This window comes from Mus caroli, unplaced genomic scaffold (genome assembly GCF_978045245.1).
Source record: "Mus caroli unplaced genomic scaffold, Mus_caroli_1 scaffold_7, whole genome shotgun sequence".
Classification (NCBI taxonomy): domain Eukaryota; kingdom Metazoa; phylum Chordata; class Mammalia; order Rodentia; family Muridae; genus Mus; species Mus caroli.
Genome location: NW_028227262.1, coordinates 120119849 through 120133773, shown reverse-complemented (window position 1 = coordinate 120133773; position 13925 = coordinate 120119849). Strand labels below are relative to the sequence as shown.

The 13925-nt window shown below is 47.4% G+C and overlaps 1 long non-coding RNA gene across 1 annotated transcript; it reads right to left on the bottom strand.

Moving 5' to 3' along the window:
• Positions 1-1399: 1399 nt before the first annotated feature.
• On the bottom strand, positions 1400-13010 carry LOC147004020 (uncharacterized). The gene is made up of 3 exons (XR_015047528.1): positions 12851-13010; positions 8256-8331; positions 1400-1691 (listed from the first exon to the last, which is right to left on the bottom strand). It is a non-coding gene; the product is annotated as an uncharacterized LOC147004020 (long non-coding RNA).
• Positions 13011-13925: the final 915 nt, after the last annotated feature.

Below are 13925 nucleotides of genomic sequence, written 5' to 3'. Positions count from 1 at the left end.
AGAGAAGAGAAGAGAAGAGAAGAGAAGAGAAGAGAAGAGAAGAGAAGAGAAGAGAAGAGAAGAGAAGAGAAGAGAAGAGAAGAGAAGAGAAGAGAAGAGAAGATCCTGGAGACAAGTCTCTAGTCCAGGCTGACCTCAAACTCCATATGTAGCCAAGGGCGAACTTGGGCTTCTGATTCTCTGCCTCCTGAGTGCTGAGGTTACAGGAACTTAAAACCATGAAGATTATATTCAGGGTTCCAGATGGAACCCAGGGCTTCATGCATGCAAGGACTCTTTCAACTGAGCCACATCTCCAGCAGGAACATTGTTTCTGTCTCCTGGGAGCCTCTTGCAAAGCAGGTTAGGATGGCAAACTGGTCAGGAACAAGGTTGCCAGGCCTTAGACGGAGTCTGGCCTATTGCTTAATTCTGTGTGATCTCAGACAAGAGGCGTCGCTTTCAGTGGCTGATTTCTGTCTCTTGTATTTATTAGTGTTGGGGGAGCAGGTTGGGGGGGGTGTTTGGGCCTGTGCATGCCTCAGCACCACAGCATGTATGTGGACCTAAGAGGGTGATTCCAGGATTCTCCCTCCTCTGCAGACTTAACTTAGGTCATCACCCTTTTCACTGGAAGCCATTTACTCTGCTGAGCCATCCCACCAGCCCACAGTAGCCAACTTCTCATCTTTGGCCCTAACCTCTAATTGCCTTCCTCAGAAACTATTCGTGTGGATTGAAAATATTAATCCTAGCAAGGCCATGGTGGTGCAAACCTTTAATTCCAGCACTCTGGAGGCAGAGGCTACCAGATCTCTGTGAGTTTGAGGTCAGCCTGGTCTACAAACTGAGTTCCAAGACAACCAGGGCTACACAGAGGAACTCTGTCACAAATACATACATACACACACACACACACACACACACACACACACACACACATACACACACACACACACACACACACACACACACACACACACACACTGTCTTAGGGTTTCTATTCCTGCACAAACATCATGACCAAGAATCAAGTTGGGGAGAAAAGGGTTTATTCAGCTTACACTTCCACACTGCTGTTTATCACCAAAGGAAGTCAGGACTGGAACTCAAGCAGGTCAGGAAGCAGGAGCTGATGCAGAGGCCATGGAGGGATATTCTTTACTGGCTTGCTTCCCCTGGCTTGCTCAGCCTGCTTTCTTACAGAACCTAAAACTCCCAGCCCAGGGATGGCACCATCCACAAGGGGCCCTTCCCCTTGATCGCTAGTTGAGAAAAATGCCTTACAGCTGGATCTCATGGAGGCATTTCCTCAGCTGAGGTGCCTTTCTCTGTGACAACTCCATCCTGTGTCAAGTTGACACACAAAACCAGCCAGCACATACATGCATGCATACATACATACCTGGAAGGGGCAAGCATCTTATGATTCCTGGCCTGTTCCACTTTTCTCATGGTCTCTAATCTGTATTCCAATCATGCATTGTGGGTGCCTCTGCCCCTCTGTCACCCATGAACCACCTGAGATATCCTGAGTAAGCTGTTCAAAGTCCTATTGCGTGTAAGGCACAGGGTCAGAGCTCAGTGTCAGGTCCCTAGCACTCCATCCCTGCCCCCTTCCTCACAGAAGAACCCCTGTGCCTGGTGGGCTTACTCCTTACCTTTCAAGTGGTCTTGGTAGATGCTGAAACTCCTCATCTCAGGTTCCTCCTCTGTGAAATGGGAATATAAAAGTAGTCTGTTAAATCAGGCTGGTGACATGCATCTTTAATCCCAGGACTTGGAAGGCAGAGGTAGTTGCATCTCTTGAGTTTCAGGCAGCCTGGTCCCCACAGCAATTTCTAAGCCAACCAAGGCTGTGTTTTGTGCCTGTTTTTAAATAATTAAAAATTTGTCAGCGTGGTTGCAAGGATTGTTTTATCCTGAGTCCCCTGAGAGCAGAGACTAAGACAAAGACCTACAAGCAAAATTATTTTGGCATGTGATCCCAGGAAATAGAATCTCTGATACAAGGAGTGAAAGAGAGAAGGATGGTGAGCCGGACAGGTTGAGGTAGAGAGCAGCCACTGATCATCTAGTCGCACAGAGCATCTCTGCAGGGCCGCAGGGCAGAATGAATAAGCACTCATCCCCTGGTTGGTATCAATGCCTCATTCTGAGAATGATCTACAATAGCATCTTTTGGTTTTGAATAAGTAAGTGTATTAAGTGTATTAATACATGACATAGGAAGAACAAAATATCAAACCAGGTACTCAAATCATCTGGCAGAAATGTCCCAGGCAAACCCTGCAGAGGCAGCAAGCTGGAGTTCTCAAGAGAGCCCCAAGCAAGCAGAATGTCCCCAAGGATGAAACTTCCAAGTATGAGAACAAATGACAAGCAGAAACATCACCCAATCAGAGGCATACAAACACTCAGCAGAAACCTCTGGGGAGGCTAAGGCAGTCGTCTGCAGTTCCTGATCAAGCTTGCCTTGGTGGCACCTTTATGCCCTGGGACAAACCGTGGGAAGGAAACTGTTGGAAATGGGTTGCCCCAGGCACAGTGTTCTAACTCTGGCCTGTTTTGCTTTCTCTTTCTTCCCGGTCAACTTACAGGTGGAGCAGCCCATCCCAGACAAGGGCCCTGGAGAGTCACTTGACATGCTTAGGTTGGAAACCAGGCATTGGGGGGAGCGACATAACCCTGTTTCCACAGCCAACATCCCAGAGAGCTCCAACAACACACTACAACTTCCCAATATAACATGTATGACATCCAGACCTTAAAACGTTCATGTGACCTTAAAGGGCACTTCTGATCTATTGATTTAATCCCTTTAGGGACAAATGCAGCCAGAAGTTAGTTAATTATGAAGACTTTATTGCCTTTTTAGAACTCTTGTCTTTTTTAAAAAAGTTTATTATTTATACCTTGTTTTATAGGTATATTTTATTTTTTCCCCTTATGCAGGTCTCAGGTAAATCTCTTCATTGCTTGGATTCTTGCACCTGTCCCTGTTTTCTTGTCTCCCCCTGTGGTCTCATATACAGAGGAAGTTTTACATTCTAGCAAAAGCCCATGGAGATGGCAGTGACCTTGATCAATGAACAGTCTTCGTAAACAAGAAAAACCAGAAAAGAAAGTGCACAGAGATCCCAAAGTCTCTAATGTTGACTCCATCACTACAGGGTTGCAGGAACACAAGATGCAGTTCCCTTGTTATCTCAGCAGTTGATACACAGGACACTGGGTATCATGAGCTCCATCACTCCCTGCACCACCAGCCTTTCCATCATCCTGTAAGTCCTCTTTCATTTTTTTATAAGAAATGGCATCTTGGAGCGACTACCTACTATGCCAATTTTGTGCTGTGCAGTCTGGAAAATGGTCTAGAGTGGCCTTTTTTTTTTTGGTTGTTTGTTCATTTTGAATGAGTAAGTTTAAGTAAGTAGATAGACTTATCAATAGAAGAGATCAGCGGAGGTGGGGGTGGGGATGGGGGAGGTGGAGGTGGAGGTGGGGAAGTCTTGTTGAGGCTATCAGCTGGAGTTCCTGAGAGGAAGGGTCTGGGGCAGAACAGAGTGTCCCCTGGGGTGAGGCTTCGAAGCACAAATGAGAGCAGAGAGGACGCCCGCGCATGCGTCATCAACCCAGACACATCCAGCAGAAACGGCTGGGGAACTAAAGGCCTGTCAGCTGGAGTTCATCACAGAGCTTTCTCTTTATGGCTGCGCTCCCCCCACGGCTGAGCTTCCCGCTTTTCTGAAGCAGTGCAGGCTTCGGGTCCACTCTCTTGAACTCCAGGGGCGGTGTCAAGCATCAGAAAGTCTGAGCTCCTGACAGGTCACTGCACACAGGACAATACAGTTAGGACTGCACTTCTCTAGCACCTACAACCTGCTGGGATCTTAGAAATGTGCTTGTGTTTGTTTGTTTTGGGGGGCTTTTGTTTTGTTTTGCTTGCTTTTGTGAGAGAGCAATGTAGTTTTGCTGAAGTTCACATTGTAGCCAACCCTGGTGGCTGGGCATATTTTAGAGTTGGCAATGATCTCCAAGCCTTCTATTCTAAAACCAAAGAAGAGAGCTTCACCAGCCCAGGAGGCCAGGCAGGTCTGTTTCCCTCCCCCTCCCCCTCCCCCCTCCCCCTCTCCCTCTCCCTCTCTTTTTTAAAAAAGATTTATTTACTTATATTTTATATATGTAAGTACACTGTAGCTGTCTTCAGACACACCAGAAGAGAGCATCAGATCCCATTACAGATGATTGTGAGCCACCATGTGGTTGCTGGGATTTGAACTCAGCCCCTCTAGAAGAGCAGTCAGTGCTCTTAACCGCTGAGCCATCTCTCCAGTCCACTTGCTCCTCTTTTTAAATAGTTATTCATTTATTGGTGGGGACATGTATGCACCATGTCACACACGTGGACATCAGAGAACTTTTAGAAATCAGTCCTCTCCTTCCATCACATGGGTCCTGGGATTAAACTCGGGTGTCAGACTTGGTTCATCTCACTAACTTCCCAGTCTCTTTTGACTGGCCACTGGAGACTCACTGGAATTTAAATCTCTTAGCTGCTAAGTGGTTACAGGACGGGACTGGGGCGGGAATGCGGCTGTCTGCTGAGTGTCTTCCCTTCACTCTCTCATTCTTGGCCCTCAGGCCCCACTCTCAGACTCCCCAATGCCTCCTGAGTGATTCAGTGGAACTTCTGGTGTTGGTGGATATGTTGTGTATCTGGGCTATGCCACCAGGTGACCGTGTGGTGCTATGGAGTGCCTGTAATAGGCTAACACATCTAGAATCTGTATTCTTCACTGCAATTATGACTAAGTTAAAGGCCATATTCAGCTAGCAGTTCTGTTTTGTTTTGTTTTGTTTTGTTTTGTTTTGTTTTGTTTTGTTTTTTCGAGACAGGGTTTCTCTGTATAGCCCTGGCTGTCCTGGAACTCACTTTGTAGACCAGGCTGGCCTCGAACTCAGAAATCCGCCTGCCTCTGCCTCCCGAGTGCTGGGATTAAAGGCGTGCGCCACCACGCCCGGCTAGTAGTTTATATTTTAACAATAAAGCAGGGACTGGAGAGATGGCTCAGCGGTTAAGAGCACTGTCTTCAGACACTGACAGTATTATATGTAAGTACAGTGTACTTATTATATACATATAATAAATAAATAAATAAATAAGGCAACTTGAATACATTACTAAAATTCTCAAGAGTCGGTAGCTTTGTCTCTGTGACTCTCTCCAGCTCCCCAACACAACTTAACCCCCCTCTGTTGGGGACTCTGGCACTGTGCTGGGTGAACTCCCAAAGGTCTTTGCTATCTCTGTCTGCCCCTTCCTGGATGGACATGTTAGGGGCCTTCCCTCCTATTGCCCCTAAGTTCAAGGATGAGGTGGGGAATCCTGAATTCAGTGGTTCCTCTCATCCCTACCCTGGATGACTGATTGGGGCCCCAGAAGTCAGACCTGAGGAGAGACATGTTCAATACGGTTTAACAGGCTTTTCCAAAAAAAAACATAAGTAGTTATTTGTCTTAGCACTGGCCATATAGGTTATTAATTGACTCTCAAGCCACATTTCAAAAGGTGGCTAAACCATCTTCCCCTCACAGAATAAAAGACACATGAGATGGCTTGTGACCTGATAAGGTAGCCAGAAGCCACGGGGTGGGGGGAGGTATTTAAGGGGTTTTAGACACATCCTTTCCTTGTAAATGGGAGGTTTTGGTAAGATTCCTAGAAAATGGTAGGCTCGTGGCTGGGGAGGGAGACAGTCTCAAGTAGCTGCTAATTGTGTTGGAATTTTCCCCTGCTGCTGGCAAAGACTTCAGCTGGATTCAGGGTGGGAATCTTCTTGCCCCTTCTCATTTCCACATGATTTTCCTGGCCTTTCTATCCTACCTCATCAGCAGTTATAATTCTAGTTTTTAAAAAGAGTTTCACTTTTTTTTTTTTTTTTTTTTTTTTTTTGGTTTTTGAGACAGGGTTTCTCTGTGTAGCCCTGGCTGTCCTGGCACTCACTTTGTAGACCAGGCTGACCTCGAACTCAGAAATCTGCCTGCCTCTGCCTCCCGAGTGCTGGGATTAAAGGTGTGCACCACCATGCCCGGCTCGAGTTTCACATTTAATACATAGACAGTTGCATTATCTGCAGACGGGGACTGTTTTATCTTTTCCTGAATGTTTTCTGTCTTTTCCTCGTCTTGCTGTATTAACTGAGACTTCTAGTCCAGTGCTGACAGGAAGCAGAGAAAGCCTCGTCCTTTCCCCATCTAACGGGATGTTTTCACTTTCTTGGTGGGCTCACCTCACTGTGGAGACAGGGCTAGACTCTCACTTTCCTCAAGCCAGCTGCCTCTGCCTCCCGAGTGCGGGATCTTAGCCGTGCACCACCATGCTGGAGAGTGGAAGGAACTGTGGTCTGGATATGCTCATTAGAGGATACCAGCAATTAATGATATGCTCATTAGAAGACACCATCAATTAATACTTCCTCCAACTCAGGCCTTGCCCTTGAAGTTTCTGGCACCTCTTCACACCATTACCTGGAGACCAAGCCTACAACATACCTGCGTTGGGTCACATTTAAGACCCAAGCACGTTAGTTATTCTCTCAATGATTTCCCTAGAGCAGTGTACTGTATCGCCTTCTTGTCTCCACTAGGCAGGCTGTCTACAGGATATGCCTAAGGAAGGACAGCCTTGGGCCAAAGGTCCCCAGGAAATAGAACTGAGACACCGAGATGCTCACAGTAGTGATGCAGGAGCTGGAGCTTTGACGAGACGGGGAGGGCCTCATACTCATGGAATCACCCTGACTGTAGGAGTCAGGACACTGCCAATGCCCTTAGGAACATGTGTGTTGACATCTGACTTGGCTGCTCTCAGGGTCCCCTGGTGACCACCACTACTGCCTGCTATCCTTCCCTGGAACACCTACCAGAAAGGACCCCTGATCTGTCCATCTAGGGTCTTACACCCACCGGGTTATCCCAGTAGAGCTCCCCCCTTACTGAGGATCATAGAATTCAGGATCTGAGCTGGGGCCTTCTAAGACAGGCCACGGAATAAAGGGCAAGACCACAGGGTCTGAATGGAAGGAACACTGAGATTAAGGGACGGTGGGAGGCTCTTGACTTCTTTACTCATCAGAGCTCTGTCCTTTAATCTAGGCCCCCACCCCTCATTTCAGCCAGGCTTGACTTCCTGGAATCCTAAACCTTGTAACCAAAGTTGCTACCTGTTAAGTCTGGTTCAAGGTAGAGGAAGAGGCACAATGTCTCAGAGACTCCTGAGGAGACCAGACATAGGCCTTCTGCCTCCCATTTTGTCCCTCAGCCTCCCTCCCAGTTAGAGGGTTGTCCCTCAGACCTCAGTTTCTGACCCTTGAAGGTAGGTCTAGAGGTGTGACTTACCAGCAGACCAAGGCCTGTGGTGGTGTGATGGAGAGAGAGCACACCTGCAGACCTGTGCAGGTGCCTATAGCTGTGCCACACCCACCTCTGTCCTGCCAGGGGCAGGAGACACGTCTTAGTCGGACCAGCTGCCCACCAGCTCTGTCTCCGAGGCAGCCTGAAAATACTTGTGGTCACTCTCTGCTCCTCCCAGCAGGGGGCGTGCACGGAGGCATTCAGCAACTGCCTTGCACGTTGTGCATGCTACACTAACCACAGGCCAATAGTTCTGCATACAGCTGTCTCTCCCATCTCCTGAGGAACTGACACCCAGCTGTGTCCCAGAAATTCAGCCTGTGTCCCTGAGTAGCCCAGATGGAGACAGCAGTTCTCAGCGACCCATCCCTTGGGGAGGTATCCAGGAAGGGCCTGCAGGTTTCTCAGTGCCTGGCAGGGGTACTGCGGTGGCCCATCTTTATTGTTAACTTGGCTGGATTTAGAATCGCCATGAAGCATACCTCCAGATGTGTGTATGGCGGTGTTTCCAGAAAGGCTTAGCTAAGGAGGGAAGAACTGTCCCATGTGCTGGGTTCTTGGACTAAATAAAAAGGGCAATGAGGGGTGCATTCTCTCTGCCTTCTCACCTGTAGATGCAGTGAGGTCTCAGTCGCTTAAAACTCTTGCCGCTATACCTTCCCCACCCTGACCGACTGTGCCCTGAACCTGAACACATATTTGGTCATAGCAACCAAAAAACAACCCAACACAAGCCACCCTGGTCCCCATTCCGCCCTGATCCCTTCTCATGTCTACAATATATATGAGGCCCAGAAGTGAGTCCTCAGAAAAGTATCCCTAGTGACCTGAAAGACTGGGAATCCTGGGAAACCACTCACCTGGTTCTTACAGCCTTCAAGAATCGGCGGCTTTTCATCCACTCACAACCTTATCATCCAATCAGGAAATCCCAACCTGCAAAAGGCTGGCATATTTGGCTGTTCGTAGGGTGAAGCTTGGGGTAACCTTGGGTCCTAAAGGCTTCTGCCCGAGTGGCTTCAGCTTCTCTCTATCTACCACCCTTCCCTGTGTCATCCTATGACCTTTCCTGCCTTATTCTTACTCAAAACAGGTAGTCACGCGGCCTACATGACCAGACGCTCTGTGGGTTCGAGGCCTGGCAAGAGACATCTGCTATAGTTAGGAACTCAAAAGAAGAGAAGTAGGGTTTCTTTTCTCTGCCCACACCTGGTTGTACCCCAACTCCTGAGGGCAGCCTTCCTGCAGGAGGGCTGGCTCACCACTGGTGGCATCTTCCAAATGCCTTTTGTTTCCCAGGTCAGGCCTTTGTGGATGTCCCCTTCACAAAGCTACCCTCTGTTCAATGACACCCATGTCTTTCTAAGACCTCAGCTTAGCTAAAGCTGAGCAGCCAAGATCCACAGGGAGCCATGGGGAGGCGAATGGGAGCGTAACCCAGAGAAGCCAGGTAAAGTTATTTTTAATATTTTTAACTTTCCTCCTCTTCTTCTTCATCCACTTCCTCCTCCTCTTCCTTCTTTCCTTTTTTGAGACAGAGTCGCATGCAGCCAAACCTTGGCTTTGATTATTTAGCCTTTATCTCCCAAATGCTGGGAATACAAGTATATACCATATTGCCTGGCTTAAATTTCCTCAAATTTTATTTTTAGAGATAAGGCTGCAGTAGCTCAGTTGGCATGTTTGTCCAACTTGCATTAAGGCCTGGTTTTACTCCCCAGAGCCAGGTATGGTGGTGCCTATCTACGATCTCAGCACCCAGAAACAGGTATGTTTGAGGTCAGCACACATGAAACTGTCTCTATAGGTTATTTTTAGTTTACTTACAGTTAAATTCAATTACATACGGGTGCGCATGTGTCTGTGTGTGTTTGTGTCTGTGTGTCTGTGTCTGTGTGTGTCTGAGTGTCTGTGTGTCTGTGTGTGTTTGTGTCTGTGTGTTTGTGTGTGTGTGTGTGTGTGTGTGTGTGTGTGTGTGTGTGTGTGTGTAAAAGGCTCAGTTCTGTAAAGACACTGTTCCCTTCACTGCTGACCATTGCTTTGAGAACAGCCAAGCCCATGTTCCCTGACACACTCTTTTTACTTCCCTGGTTTCTCAAGGATCTCTTTCTAGGTAAGGCAGCTCACTTGCTTGCTTGCCTCAACATCTCAAGGGCATGAAGCCACCTCTGAGGCACACACAATATTAGGGTCTAGCTGTGGGAAAGGAAGCTGCAGCAGCTGTCTCCCTCTCCCTCCCCCTCTCCCTCTCCCTCCTCCTCCCCCCTCTCCCTTTCCTTCTCTCTCTACACACATATATGTATATATGTATATATACACACATATACATATATACACATATACATACATATATATACATGTATACATATATGTGTGTGACACACATTATGCATACATACATATATACATATACATGGCTGAGGGAAGGGAATGGAAAGCAAAAATTGGGGACATCTCAGGGATCTCAGTGGTAGCCTCTTCTGGGGATCAGGAGGCTCAAGGCTGTTAGAGTGTAGGGATCTTCATGCCCCCTGTGTGCCATCTGCTCTGGGGATATAGCCAGCATAATGGTTTGAATAGGCCCCATAGGCCTACTGGGAGTGGCACTATTAGAAGGTATAGCCTTGTTGGAGTAGGTGTGGCCTTTTTGGAAGAAATGTGTCACTGTAGGTGGGGCTTTGAGGTCTTAGATGCTCAAGCCAGGCTCAAGCCCTTCCTACTGCCTACTGATCAAGATGTAGAACTCTCAACTACCCCTCCACCACCATGCCTGCTTGCCTGCATTCTGCCATTCCTTCTGCTATGATGACAATAGACTAAACCCCTTAACTGTAAGCCAGTCTCAGTGAAACATTTTCCTTTATATGAGTTGCCATGGTCATGGTGTCTCTTTACAGCAAGCAATAGAACACTGATTAAGACAGCCCGGAAGAGTGGTCACTAAAGCAGCTGAGAACCAACAGAATGTGGGACCTGCCCTATGGAATGGCTGCTGTTGTGTTTATTCCTGTCATATACCCTGAGTGCAAGACACTGGGCCTGCTGGTCTTCATTCCAAGCAGTGTGCTTTGTTGCTGACAGTGTATCAAGTCCACTTTACAAATGGGAGCTCTGGGATGCAGAAAGATTGAACAAAAGCTAAGGCCAAGCATCTAGCATCACTGGACTGCAGTGACAGAAGACACTGATGTGCCATTGGCTGTTGTGCATTGGCTTTAGATCCCTGTGTTTCATTTCCCAGTTGCTGCCACCTCCTCTTTCAGAGTCTCTGCACCTTCAGGTGAAGAGCAAGCAGACCCCTGCTCTGTGCATGAGAATGAAATAATGGCCTCAGGTTTAGTGATAGCAGGATGTGTGAAATGCTCATAGGTTGATTTGTGTCCCCTTTTCCCAAATTCATCTATCGAAATTCTACCCTCCAGTGCTACAGGAGAGAGGGCCACTGCATGCTTAATTAGTTAAGTTGAAGTCATTAGAGGGTCCTTCCTTAACACAACTATAGAAGGGAACGTTTTGCATACAGAAAGTTTAGCTCAGTGGTATAGGTTTGTCTATCATGCACAAAGGCCCTGGGTTTGATCCCCAATACTGCAAAAGAGGGGAACACTTAGGTGCAGAGGTATGTTCTAAGAGAAGAGATCTTGACTTTTGAAGATAAAGACAGATGTCTGGGTAACATTTCTACAAGCAGTAAGTCATCAAAGACAGTAATGAGTGCACAGGGGTGGGGGGAGATTTAGCTCAGGGGCATCTAGCAAGTGCCAGGCCCTAACACTGTAAGAAGCAGGGTGGGGTATATAGAAAGACATCAGTGGGTAACAGTACTCACTTCACAAGCATGAGGGCCTGAGCAAGAAATCCCAGCACACACTTGTGGAGAGAGCGAGCCTCACAACCTGAGTGTGATGCCTAGAATTCGTGCTGCTAGATCCTGAAAGATGTCCTCTGACTACAAGAGCATCTCAGCACACCTGCAGTTCCCCGTGTACGTACTAAATACACACACACTCACACTTACCCACATACACTCACTCACACACACACTCATACACACTCACACCCTCACTCACATATTTACATATATACACTCACACCCACATAAACATACACTCACACACCCATATACACACTCACATACACTCACACCCACATTCACACACACTCACATATACACCACACTCATAGACACATCCACACACATCCACACACTCTACACACAACAATAATAGTAAGTAAAGTTAAAAATTATTCTAGCTGGGTGCACACCTTTAATCCTAGCACTCAGGAGGCAGAGGCAGGTAGACCTTGGTAAGTTCAAGCCCAGTAAGGTCTACAATAGTAAGTTTCAGGATAGCCAAGGCTATGCAGAGAAACCCTGTCTAAAAACAATAAAAAATAATCCAAGCAGTGGTGCATGCCTTTAATCTCAACCCAGAACAGGCTACCACTGAGATCCCTGAGATGTCCCCAATTTTTGCTTTCCATTCCCTTCCCTCAGCCATGTATATGTATATATGTATGTATGCATAATGTGTGTCACACACATATATGTATACATGTATATATGTATGTATATGTGTATATATGTATATGTGTGTATATATACATATATACATATATGTGTGTAGAGAGAGAAGGAAAGGGAGAGGGGGGAGGAGGAGGGAGAGGGAGAGGGGGAGGGAGAGGGAGACAGCTGCTGCAGCTTCCTTTCCCACAGCTAGACCCTAATATTGTGTGTGCCTCAGAGGTGGCTTCATGCCCTTGAGATGTTGAGGCAAGCAAGCAAGTGAGCTGCCTTACCTAGAAAGAGATCCTTGAGAAACCAGGGAAGTAAAAAGAGTGTGTCAGGGAACATGGGCTTGGCTGTTCTCAAAGCAATGGTCAGCAGTGAAGGGAACAGTGTCTTTACAGAACTGAGCCTTTTACACACACACACACACACACACACACACACACACACACAAACACACAGACACAAACACACACAGACACACAGACACTCAGACACACACAGACACAGACACACAGACACAAACACACACAGACACATGCGCACCCGTATGTAATTGAATTTAACTGTAAGTAAACTAAAAATAACCTATAGAGACAGTTTCATGTGTGCTGACCTCAAACATACCTGTTTCTGGGTGCTGAGATCGTAGATAGGCACCACCATACCTGGCTCTGGGGAGTAAAACCAGGCCTTAATGCAAGTTGGACAAACATGCCAACTGAGCTACTGCAGCCTTATCTCTAAAAATAAAATTTGAGGAAATTTAAGCCAGGCAATATGGTATATACTTGTATTCCCAGCATTTGGGAGATAAAGGCTAAATAATCAAAGCCAAGGTTTGGCTGCATGCGACTCTGTCTCAAAAAAGGAAAGAAGGAAGAGGAGGAGGAAGTGGATGAAGAAGAAGAGGAGGAAAGTTAAAAATATTAAAAATAACTTTACCTGGCTTCTCTGGGTTACGCTCCCATTCGCCTCCCCATGGGGACTTTAGCTCCCAGGTTCTCTGCTTTTTTTCACTCTGAGGAGATCCTCAGCTGGTTCCTGTGGGGACAACCCACGAACACTGCCAGAATCCCAAAAGTCCAAAGTTTACAGCCAGGCTTCTTTTTCCTTTTCCTCCATGCCAAATGCCTGTCCTGTGAGCCACAGTGTAGGACTGGTGGCAACAGGGAGGCCCTGGCCCTTTAGTGACAGAGTCCAGCAATGGGGAGGGAAGTTGTTTGGGGGTAATGTTTATGCTGAGTTTAGCAGATTCTAAACCCAAATTCAGGGACTGTGGGAGGTGTGGCCATCTAACCCAGTAGAGTCTGAGCGCCTTTCTAACCAGGCCAAAGGTGGAGAGGGTGCTAACACCGAGGCAGACTCAAGGAAGGGTGACAGGAGACAAATCGCACAGGAAAGTGAGACATCTGGACCTCAGCTGTTTAAAGGAAATAATGAGAAAGGCAAGCCCTAGTGAGACCCCTGGGTCTGGGGTTTAAATAGGGAGATACAAGATGTCAGGAAATGCTGGAGTTTGGGCTGGGGTGGTGGGGGCATTTCTGAAGGTTTAGGGCCAGCTTGAGCAAGGCCCAAACAAAGGAGTAAAGTCGAAATGGAGTCCACTCAGGACATCACGGAAAGGAGAGGTGACCAGCAAGAGAAAGGGAAGTAGCTTTTCTTTTTTTAGTGAGACAAAGAAGCAGAGAGCTGGTGCCCCTGGTGGCGGGGGTGTCTGCTCAGCTTCCTCAGCCCCAGGTTGTGGGAAGAGAGACTGAGTGTGGGTGGGCAAAGGTGAGGACCGGAGGTCCAAGGCGCCCATGTGACCGTTATAGCTGAGTGGGGGACTTCCACATCATACCTCAGAAGCTGAGGAAGCAGCAGTTCATAGAAACAGAGAGGAAGCTAGCTGCAGTGTCCACAGCACAGGTCATAAAACAACTGGAACATTCCAAGCCAGAGAGTCACATCTACCTCTGCTGTGGTTCTCCACTGAATTCAGGCAAAGCTGCCTGTGTGGTGTCCCTCAAAGCTCACC